The 10,492-nt window shown below is 40.6% G+C and overlaps 1 protein-coding gene across 2 annotated transcripts in view; it reads left to right on the top strand.

Annotated features, from left to right (window-relative positions):
* Positions 1 to 623: 623 nt before the first annotated feature.
* The window catches only part of apc2 (APC regulator of WNT signaling pathway 2), a 42,148-nt gene continuing 32,279 nt past the window's right edge, over positions 624 to 10,492 (top strand). Inside the window, exon 1 of one of the 2 annotated variants that reach the window (XM_019346229.2) lies at positions 624 to 657. The gene's annotated coding sequence lies outside the window, so the exon portion shown is untranslated. Of the gene's footprint in view, positions 896 to 10,492 lie in introns of both variants that reach the window. The other variant, XM_019346228.2, reaches the window with a different exon arrangement.

Here is a 10,492-nt window from a genome sequence, read left to right as displayed (position 1 = left end):
AACTAAACAACTAAAACCTCTCAGCAATCAAACTAAATCTTTTAAGCACAAAAACTTTACACAGTGGAAACTTATCTAGAAACCAGCTGTGACATTTTAACAAAGGGGTTCAAACAAGTGAATGAAAAGATATTCTTCTTTTTTAATGTAATGTGTTTGTCTTCACCTTACGGATCCCGTCTCACTGCTCTGACTTTACCGCTATATTTTTATTACACATGCATTTGAATATTATTTGACATTTCTCTGTTTTTTAACCACATTCAATGAGGTGTGATATATGTGTCCCTCTCAGACTGATACGTCTGTTAATTTGTGAGTAATAACTATAACTACACTGTATATACTATACAGTGTATACAGTGTATAACTACACTGTTATACACTGTATATACTGTATAACAGTGTATAACAGTGTAGTTATACACTGTATATAGTATATACAGTGAGGATAACTATAAAAGGATGATTTGCTTTTGTACTGAATTCAGTGGTCTTTAATAAAACCTTTTTTATTTCCATATAAACACCCCCCCCCCCCCTCCAACGACTCTGTCTCCTCCCCCCACCTCCCCACCCCCCCTCCCCTCCCTCCCTCTCTCTCTCTCGCTCTCTCTCTGTGATCTTCAGCTCTGCTCGGAGTCTCAGAGTCATGAGGTAAGGACCGACCGCTCCTTGGTTTCTCGCTTCCATCTCACCCCTCATTCCCTTATAATCTGGCTTTTTCCGACCTTACCGACCCTCCTGTCCTCTTCCGGTCCGGTTCGGCCCGACTCGATCTGGTTCTCTTCCTAAACGCAGCGGATAAAGACATAAAGAGGCTTGCTGATGAGCGCAGGTCAGACGGGAGGAGGCTGATGTGTCCGGATTTTAAAAGCTGCGGCGCAGATTTCAGGTTTGAGTCGGATTTTTAACGCTCAGATGTGCTTGTTTTCCTCCACCCTGTTTTCATTTCATCCATCATTCATGCGGGGTATTAGGTGATGGGGTTGGGAAGGGAATGGAGGGCTGTATGTTCTCCTTCATGCATGCAGATGGATGGAGGAGGATGGAGGAGCTGATGAATCATAGATGTCGTCAGAGAGGCAGCAGCTAAAAAAGAGGTCAGATTCAACAATAACAAGAAAGTGTACTGTAAAAAAATATGTTTTATCCTGAAAACAAAAAATCAAATCGAAAATCCTCTATGGATATTCATTCAGCTGAAAGTCACATGGAAATTTACTGTGAGGTGTTTCTTTAAGCTGGGTGATCATTTTGGGCCTTGAAGGTCTCCTGCAGTCTCCCCCAGTATGCGCTGGTTTCACTGGGCTCACTGGTTAAGGATGCATCACCCCACTCTGTTAAATATTCATTTATTCTGCTGGAGCTGTCGCAGCTTTCTTCAATGTTTCTCTGTTTATTGTTTGTCTTCATCGTGACTGAAATGTGCTGATTTTAAGAAGATACGTGGTGGTGATTGTTCCTCTGGAGCTGCTCTGCTTCTGCTTTTATGTCTGTTAGATCGAAATTTTATGTTGGTTGTTTTTCATATATGTTCCTTTTAATGCACATGCATGATCAGTGAATTGGTGAAGAAAAGCAGGTCATGCTCCTGAATGATTTATTGCATTGATTAGGCCTACAGAAGGTGAACATGAAGGGTGCAGCTGCTTTAGGTTTGTATATTCTGTTGTGTGGTGTAGGGGAGGGTCCAGGATTACTGAACAAGCTGGATTGGGCAAAGGGGAGCACACATAGGCCTAGGCTCTGAGAAATAAAGCACCTAAACAGGTAGAAAGAAGAGTGAAAGCAGAGCTGTTTTTCTTAATAAAACTGAATGAAAGTTTTGCATTTCAGGGAAAATATTTCACAGGAAATATACAGGAAAAAATTCCGAAAGGGATGCAACAAGGTGCAAAAGTACTTTCATGGCATCATAATGCTGTCGTGTGAATTTAGGCCTAACATTTAATAAGAGTTGTATTTGCGACTTTTAATATTTATTAATATTACACGTTATAAAATCAGTATAAAAGCATAAGATACCGAAACATCAAATCTAACAAAAATTAAAACATCAGAAGAAGTAATTGTTCCACATTATTTGCAGCTTTATGTAAACATAGAAAGAACAACAATAAGGTACTGTTATAAGGGACAATACTGTTTTGGCAGATGTAGGTCAGTAAGTAAGAGGAGACAGGTCGAGATAGTGAATAGTATATATCTATTTCTCTGGAAGGACAAAGGAGATGACGGTTTATCTCGAGCCTGAACACAAAGCTGCCACAGGCCGACCTGCCTACTCTGTAAACAGGGTGTCTGGTATTTTCCTGTACCAAGCAAACAGAGTTGTAGAGGAAAATGTGAAGTAGCTCACAATTACAACATGTAATACTTACATTTTGTCCTGTTAAATTATTGTTACGTCCTTTATTCACCATGTACAGTACAATGGAAACATCGTTAAGCACCTCACCTGTATATGTTAGGAAAATATAATCCACAATTAAGAATTGTTTTCCTCCACATACGTCAGAGGATGCAGCTCACTTTCCTGTGTCTCAGGTAGTCCTTGAATGCTCCACGATTGTCACCGTAACAGTTAATATTACACCTGTGTCATAATTCTTAGATTGTTCAATTTAGAAAACATTCAAACAAAAATCCCTTTATGCAAATATTTTAAGTACAACAACGGTGTACTGTCAAGGGCTTCCTTTGGCTTCAGGGTGCTGGGTATGTGCCCATTTTGCCCATGCAGTAATCAGTCCAAGCGTACCCAAGCATACAAAGTGCAGTCGTGGGTAAGAGCTGAAGAGAGTCTATAACTTTTGGATGAATAATGAGGAATAACAACAACCAAACAAAACATTAAGAAACATATTGTGTGAGTATTAAACTGCTGGATGGATTTAATTGTACATTTACAAGTAAATCTAAATAGTCAGGTCTGCTGTCAGTGTTGTGATCCTTCTACAGTGATGATTGTTCTCCAGTGTCCAGCCTCAATATTAGAGAGAGCTGGATTACATGATGAGCTAGTGTAAAAATCTCATCCTCAGTAGCTGCTTTGCCTGCTCTCCAGGCTTTTGGATCATTTTCTTCTCTCATAACGTCTTCAAGGAAACTTAAAGAAGTCCAGACGCTTTTCTATCCAAGCTCTTTAGACTACAGTACCTGGATGACTGAGAACCTTCACAGACATTACTGAGAATAATGTGAGAGAAACGGCAAATTGCACTTTAGTGGTTTAACTGATCACATGAGAAACAGAGACAGAGATCTGTGCCTTCAGTTTTCTGGGATTTGCTCTGTATGTAGACGTCTTTTCCTGGTGATCTGAAGCTTTGTTATAGTGACTGTGATGGAGGCTGCTGGCACAGATGGAGGGTGTGGCTCCCAGCAGCTCCTCTGCTGCCTCACATCTCTGTTTGCTCAGACAGCAAAAAATCAATAAATAAAGAAAATAAAGAAAACTTTGAAATAGCTCAAATACAGAAAATAACAAAATAAAGCTCTCAGTTTGCATTTAAAGGACCATTCTGAAGATTTTTTTAGTAAGCATAGAAGGATTAGTGAAGAAGCCTCAGGGGGTCAATGAGGCCCCCAGTTTAGAGACTGAGAGTCAGAGTCATCATGAAAAGACAGAAAATACAAGCAGAAATAGATAATAGCTCAGATATCAATAGACAAACAAATATATGAAAAACACTGAAAACTAAGAAAGACAGAAGGACCACTGTCAGATGATACCAAAGAAAACAGGAAACCCACTGCAGACAGAAACAATGGTCCAAAATACACGAGTGTTGATGTAGTCAGTCTCATTCAGTCTGAGGCTCTTCTGTAGGAGGAGACGCAGTCTGATGTCTCACAATCTGCCACAAAATGTTCGAGCTTCATATGTGTGAACCTAATCTTTTTTAATGTTCTTAATTCTGACTTGTTTCCAAATATTTTCCTGCAATTGTACGTAAGATAACAGAACGCAGAGATTATCCTAAAGTCCTCATCGTAATATCCGAGCTCATGGCCCCAACATAAAAGTGGAAACAAACATCGAGCCTTCATTTATAGGAAATAAACAGAGGCTTAAAAAAACACAAAAACAGAGCTATAGTGCATGAAGCCCCTGTTATGTTACCCAAGTGTTGCACCAGTGGTGCCTCATTTGTTGTGGGTATGACAGTGTTTGTATGCAGTCACTGCTTTTTAGGTTACACACCGATAAACCAGGAGAAAACATACTGGAAGCCTCTGCTGCACATAAGGTTACAGTGAAATGCTGAACACCGTGTTCACGGTTTTAAAACCCCAGAATGCACAAAATGAGGGCTTTTATTTAAGTGAATTAGTTTAAAAATTCAATGAACCAACTAAAGACCAAAGTTCTATGGAGGGCTGAACACTCTTATTAAACAATCTATTAAGATTAAGATAATAAAAAAGATCCATTTCAGATCTATAACTGTCAGAAAAGTGTGAAACAGAAAGAAACAGAGGTGGCAAAAAGGGGCTGAAGATCTTATAAGGAAACAGATTTCATATCCAGAATTTGAGCTGAACTCTAATTAGACTTTTGACTTCAAATGATTAATTATAATGATTACAGTAATGCATTTTTGCCCCTGCCTGAAAGCTCAGAGTCACTCACAGTCTAGTTCAGCTCAAGCCACGATGACCTGTGGAAGGAGTATTACTCGTTGTTTTTGACTCTGCATCAGGGTCTCTTACCCGCTATGCTTTCTGTAGTACACAACAGTTGGATGTCAGCTCCAGCTCTTTGTCACTCGCCGTGTGGCTGCCTGAGGCCTGAGAGTCTGCTGGGACAGTCATCTGGACTCGCCCTCTGCACTCGCTGACTTCCTGCAGTTGTCCTTGCGAGACGGGCTTTATGGTCAAAAACACAGCTGGTCCAGGCCGAGTGAGCCTGTGTCCTCCACCAAAGTCATCTATAATTCTGAACAGCCTTTAGCCTGAAACGCCTTTCAGAGTCATTATGCTTGCCACCGTGTTGTAGTAGGTCACATGACAGGGTTATTCCCACTTCTGATTTGCCGCCTGCCACTTAAAATCAAAAGAAAATGTGACAGAATTATTTTCAGTGGGAAACCAGCATCAAAGGAAGGAAGTCAGTGAGCTGATCGGCTGGTTTGCTCAAAGTGAAGAGCTGATTTTATCTGTTTTACACTTTGAGGACTTTAAATATGATCTCAGAGATTCACTCAAAACTGTTATTTTTGACGTCCAGTCTGTTTCCCCTTCGTCCTGTCATATTTCTGTTGATTTTCCTCCTTGAATTAGAGGAAAAGGTCATCTGACCTCTGGCAACGTTGGTTCTCGGACGCAGCGAGACTCGCAGACAGATCTCTGAGCTGGAAAGTTGGAGGAGGAGCTTATGCTATGTAGGGGTTAGTGTTTTCTGTCAGACTCGGCATCAGTTTAGTCTTTCACCTCTGACCTTTGACCTTCATTCCATCATCTGTTTGGGACTGAAGCTCCTGCTGCTATTTCCTCTCAGCGAGGGAACTTTTTGTGATTGATCGTCGGGTTCATGGCATTTCAGATGCTCTTGCAGTTTGAGAAAAAGGAAAAAAAGCCAAAAGAAGAATTTTAGCATTTGTCCTACAAAACGCTCAAATATATTAAGCTCAGATCAAAGTAGATTCATAAAAATGTGATTCATCAACAATGCTGCAGATTTATTTGCTGCATCATTCAGCTGGTTTTGCATTGCTGTATTTGCTTCACCTGCATGAGAATGTAGGTCATTTGTAGGAGGTCGGCTTCCGCAGCATAAAAAAAAGATGGAGGAACGTGTTTCTGCATGATTGCTCGCTGACGCGTCCTCTCGTCCTGTCGCTGAGGCTGCTCATCACAGGAGCGGCTGTTTGTACTGACCGCTTCACTGTTATGTCATCAAATCAATCACCTCTTCGATCAGCATCTCTTTCCATGCTTTTCACTCTCACTCTGTATGTTTATTCTTCCGTAGCAGCCTCGCCATTCAGCTGCAGCTCTCACATTTCATCAACAACAGCAGCAGCAGGATTGGGAGCAGAGCTGTTTGGTGTTGCTGACAGGAAGTACCCGATTGTTGTGGTTAATAAAGAGGTGCTCGCTTTGCTGGAGCAAAATCTTCATCCATCATCCATCCATCTGTTCCTCCTCCAGGCCTCACGTGACAAACCTGAAGCTGATCAACCGGTCAGAGCTTCAATGAGCTTCATAAACATCCTTCCCTTCATGGTAGAAACATAAAAAATAAATGTTTTTTCTTCTTATCTATTAAACTTTCTCTGTGCCTCGCCTGGTGAACTTTAGATAACAGAGTCATTCCTTCAGTGTCAAAATAACTTTCTAATATTCATAACTCTCACCAAATGGTACATTTTTAGATTGAGATCCAGTTGAGTCAAGGAATTATAATCATAAAAATATATCAAACTATATCAAGCGATCAGTAGGACTAAATCATATGATAGCGCACTAGCATAACACATAACTAACATAACATGAAGGTATTTTAAAAGCTAACTGTAGCTCATTGTTGTCATTAAACAGGTGCACAGTATGTGCACTAACATCATGTACTGCATGCCTCCAGTCCCTGCATCAGTGCAGCTCAGTCATTGTTTTGGCTGATATTGAGCTGCATACACAACGATCACTGCAGTCATCTGCTGTGGGTGGTTTATATAGTACCGAGTCACAACAATCACTACTGCAAGGATTATTATTATTAGTGTGTTTATGAGTTTATGTACAACTCTTTTTATAATATATTTAAAACAAAGAAACTAGACCAACAGTTTTTTGCATCAAGTATCTACAGTTAATCAAAAAGACATAATCAAGGTTGAAGAGGCCTGAACAGCACTCATTTTCAGTGTTTCACAGTAAAACATATTTCAAGTAAATATATAACAATGAGACTTTCTGTGTGCTGAAATCTCCCCTCTGTGAGTTTGACCCACTTGGATGTAAAATGTGTTTTTATTCATGAAGGCCCAGTTCGAGGTTTGTAACCTGCTTTATTTTTATATTTGTGAACAAAGTGAGAGTCGATCAATCCTGCCACCTGCTCCACCCCCACATCCTCCCATCCTCCATCTCTCTACATCTCTGTCTCCTCTGGGACTGTCTGGTTACTGCGGCAACCGCATCCTCCAGGCATGAAAGAAAGGGAGAAAGAAAGAGGAGGAGGAAAATGGTGCCAGCATCCTGTCAGTGTTTTTCTGCGGGTTTAAAACTACTTTATGTTGCATATTCGATCAGCACCACATTGTATTATTAAACCAACATGATTTATTTTGTTTCAGCTGTTTAGACTGAAACGAGCAAACAAAAGCACTTCCTCTGTAGAAAATGGTACAGCTGGTGTTCGTAATGTTGCACTCTCATATGTGCAGCATAAAAAATCAGCAACATTTTGTCACATTTAGTCACCTCCAGGTGTTGTGAAGACAGAAGCGGCTCAGTTTGGAAATCTTTAAATGCTGAAGATTTATGACGTACATCTGAATTCGTTCAAGTGTTTTTGAGCTGCAGCTTCTACCATGTCAGCAGGTTTCAGCGTGTTCCCTTCATTTGATCGTTTTTATTTTTTATTCTTTTTCTTTTATCTTTCTGTTCTCTCTTACTCTGGGTTTCTTTCTTTCTTTCTTTCTGCCTTTTGTCTTTCTAGTAATTTTTTTCACAGTGTATTTCTTTCTTTCTGTTTTGCTTAATTTTCAACTTTTTGTTTCTCATTTCCCATCATTCGGTGTTTGCTTTTAAACCACGTGGTTGACTTTTCCCTTTGTCTTTCATTCATCATTGATCTTTCCTTTCTTTACTCTGTGTCTTTCTCACTGGACTTTCTTAAACGTTCTTTCTTTCTTCCTCCTTTCCTTTTGTTTCCTCTCTTGTGGTCTAAATGCTGACACAGGATTTTCTTTTAGCATCTCTCTCTCTCCGAGTCAATCATCAGTCCTGTCAGGCCTCTGTGAAGGTTAATGACTTTCAGCCTCCTCCTCGAATCCAGCTAGACTGGATTAGCGTGTGTGTGTGTGTGTGTGTGTGTGTGTGTGTGTGTGTGTGTGTGTGTGTGTGCGTGCATGCGTTGGCATTGCAGTTATGGTTTAAGGTTTACTGGGGGGGCGGTTGTTTAGTTTTCTGTTGGTTTAGTTGTATTTTTAATAAAGGTTTGTCTACTCACTGTGATTATTTCATCCTTTCTCATCTCATGCAGTCGACTCATATTGGGGTCACATGCATCGAATCACTTGTTTCCATAGCAACAGTACCTTTAACAGGGTTCTGTTAGCGCTCGTTAACTCTCTGTTTGATTGGCCTGCCTCTCCAGAGCAGCTCTTTCTGCTCCTTACCCAGGATGCTTTGCACTGACTGCAGCAGTGTGTGTGTGTGTGTGAGATGAAAAGGGAGGCAGAAAGAGCCATCGCTCCATGCAAATCTGTCACCATGGTGATGAGGGGGGTGAAGATGGGCATGTTACCCTGTTAAAGGGAATAACCATATATCCGAGGACTTTGATGGGGAAACACACACACGCACACACACACACACACACACACATACATTAGCTGAGGTCTGTACTGTCTGGGGACCTTCACACACACACATTGGCTTTGTTTTTGTGGGCAAACTCTGTGTGTGTGACAAACTGAATAGTGATAGTGTAGTTACATTTTTGAATGTCTCCACTCAAAGAAACCAAACTAATCAAGGAACAGCACAAAGTATGTCTTAGATTCAAAGTAGCCTCCTGTCAAACAGATGTTTTGTTTGTTTGTTTTTATATTTAATAATAATAATTAACTCCTTTTATACCGTGTTACTGAAGTTATTACTATGTGCAGTGGGTTTCAGTATCCCAGCGTAGTGCTAAATTTCCTTCTTTGTGACCATTATACCAACTTTACAGTGGGTATAATATTTAACCCATTGAAATATTTTATGGCGTAACATTAACATTATTAGTGAGGTTTGATGGAAAGCTGGGTGGTGACACTGGCGGGTGTGGCCAGCTGGCTGCTATGCTTCACCTCAGCTGCAGTACTTTGAACAGGACCTCTGGATTATCTTTAATTTCTTTAATAGAAATGTCAGACAAATAATATGTGGTTAGGTTTAGGTCTCTCGCTAAAATTCACCTTTTTAGTGACTGAACTTCTATCATATTATTTGTATGTTACTTAGTAATGATCTGTGGCCTCCTACAGCAGAAAGTTGTTCTTACAAACTAAATGAAGGACCAGAATGATGGTTTTTGCTGCTTCTGTTACTCTTCAAGAGTTCAGCTCTCAGATGGATTTAGAGAGATTTATTGGATTAGGATGCTGAGTCATTCATCACTGTCAGAGACAATGAGCATTTCTGTGCTCCATGGGTGAAGCTAATGTACTGCCCTGCCGACTAAAGTGACTGAAAGCATCTTTTCTTGGAGACAAATGATTATTAACAGTTTGAGGTGTCTCTCTTTTGAGGAGCCCGTTGTCTGATACTCCATCCAATAATAAAACCATCAGAGTCAAAGCTGCCATTCACCAAATGTACAGCTATTACTTTGTGAATAAATTGATAAAAAAGCAAAGCGCAGCACATGTGGTCCATGATCAAATCAAAGGGTGGTACAGATACTCAGTCCTCTGCAATCTTCCTGTAACACGAGAACACATCCAATAAAATCTGGATCATGCCGCCCCTCTCAGACCTGCAGCTCTTACCCACAATCCCCTGAGAGGCAGAGGAGGGAGAGTAGAGGAGAAGAGGAGGTCAGCCGCTCATAATGAATGCAGCAGTGACATTTGGTGCACTGACTCTACATTTGCTGAGCTGGACAGAAACCTGACGAAAGAAAATCCTTGAAAACATCTGAATAGGAACTAGACGCAGGACAGTAGCGTCGGTTTATTCACAACATAACACAAACAGCAGTGTGCGTCTCTGTTCGCCACTTCTCTGCAGTGAAGGTCACACCCTGGTTTGGACTAAAAAGCACACTGAGCATGTGCGGCTCTGACCCTAACTGTCACAGAGCCTCAGGGTGACATTCATGCATTCATCTGGTTTTAACGTTTGCTTCTTCATCATTTTAACGATATGTTGTGCACAAATGTGTTCATGATGCACAACTCTTGTTATTTTCTTTCCCAAACCCCCGACATATTAAACAGTGCTCTCCCATGGGAAATTTTGAGTATCAGAAGCTTGATTTCCTGAATTTTGATGAATATTTATGCACCAATTTGTTGCTGAAATGGTTATTTTTATGAAGCAGATCACAAAAATCAGGCTTGGGCTCAGCTAAAAGCACTCAGGCATTCTGTGGCTTTCAAATAAGATTTATTTTTATTCAATTTATTTGTTATCTGTGTTGCGTCACCAAACACTCCTCTGTTCTTCTTTGTGTGTTCCTGCAGTTGGAGCTGATATCAGGCGACCTTTAAGACCTTTATTTAACCCTCCTCTTGTGTTAGGGTCGGCACCGACCCATTTTAAATTT

Source organism: Oreochromis niloticus, linkage group LG15 (genome assembly GCF_001858045.2).
Source record: "Oreochromis niloticus isolate F11D_XX linkage group LG15, O_niloticus_UMD_NMBU, whole genome shotgun sequence".
NCBI classification, from domain to species: domain Eukaryota; kingdom Metazoa; phylum Chordata; class Actinopteri; order Cichliformes; family Cichlidae; genus Oreochromis; species Oreochromis niloticus.
This window is presented reverse-complemented; position numbering and strand designations above follow the sequence as displayed.